We start from the raw sequence: 726 nt of genomic DNA, 5'->3' as shown, positions 1-726 counted from the left end.
TGTACACATCGCCAACAAAGCGATCTACATCAAATGAAATGATGCCCATTAGCAATAGTATTACGGATTTCAGGTATACTGTGGTGTGTGTTTGTTCTCCTCGTCTATCCAATACGAACGTATATAAGTACTATACGATCCTAGTATGTTACTGGTACGATACTGGTATGAAACTGGTACAATACTGGTATGGTCGCCTGTGTTTTTCACTGATTGGCTTAGAGGTAGCAACTAGTTTGTGAACTAAGTACCAAAAATAGATTTACTATTTTCTCTTCGGTCAGCTCTTCCCCTACAACTCCCTTCGCTCTACACTTCTATCAGGTTATGAGCCCAACGACCGTAATGACCTCCGCGCACGACGTATCAGCCAAGGTGGCCATTGATAAGTTCAACGGCGACAACTACGGCACGAGGAGCCATTACATGCGTGACGTGTTCCTCACCAAGGCAGTATGGCATGACGTGAACCGTGAAGGTTCCCCTACGTTTGCGGATGCTCGTGCATCGGACGAATACGCGAGAACAAGTAACATCGCGTTTGGATTGATGCTTCTGCACGTTGACGCAAACTATCACCATGTTGTTGACGACTGTGAAGAAGCCTGGGTTTCATGGACGCGTATCGAGACGCTATACGGCGGGTCACAGAAGGCTGGTCGAATCTACCTGAAGCGACAACTCTTTAGCATGGAAATGGCCGAAGGAGGGAACGTTCTGCATCAA

Source organism: Plasmopara halstedii (assembly GCF_900000015.1).
Source record: "Plasmopara halstedii genome assembly, contig: Scaffold_3060, whole genome shotgun sequence".
NCBI classification, from domain to species: Eukaryota; Oomycota; class Peronosporomycetes; order Peronosporales; family Peronosporaceae; genus Plasmopara; species Plasmopara halstedii.
The sequence above is the reverse complement of the archived record's forward strand: the minus strand, read 5'-3'. Positions refer to the sequence as shown.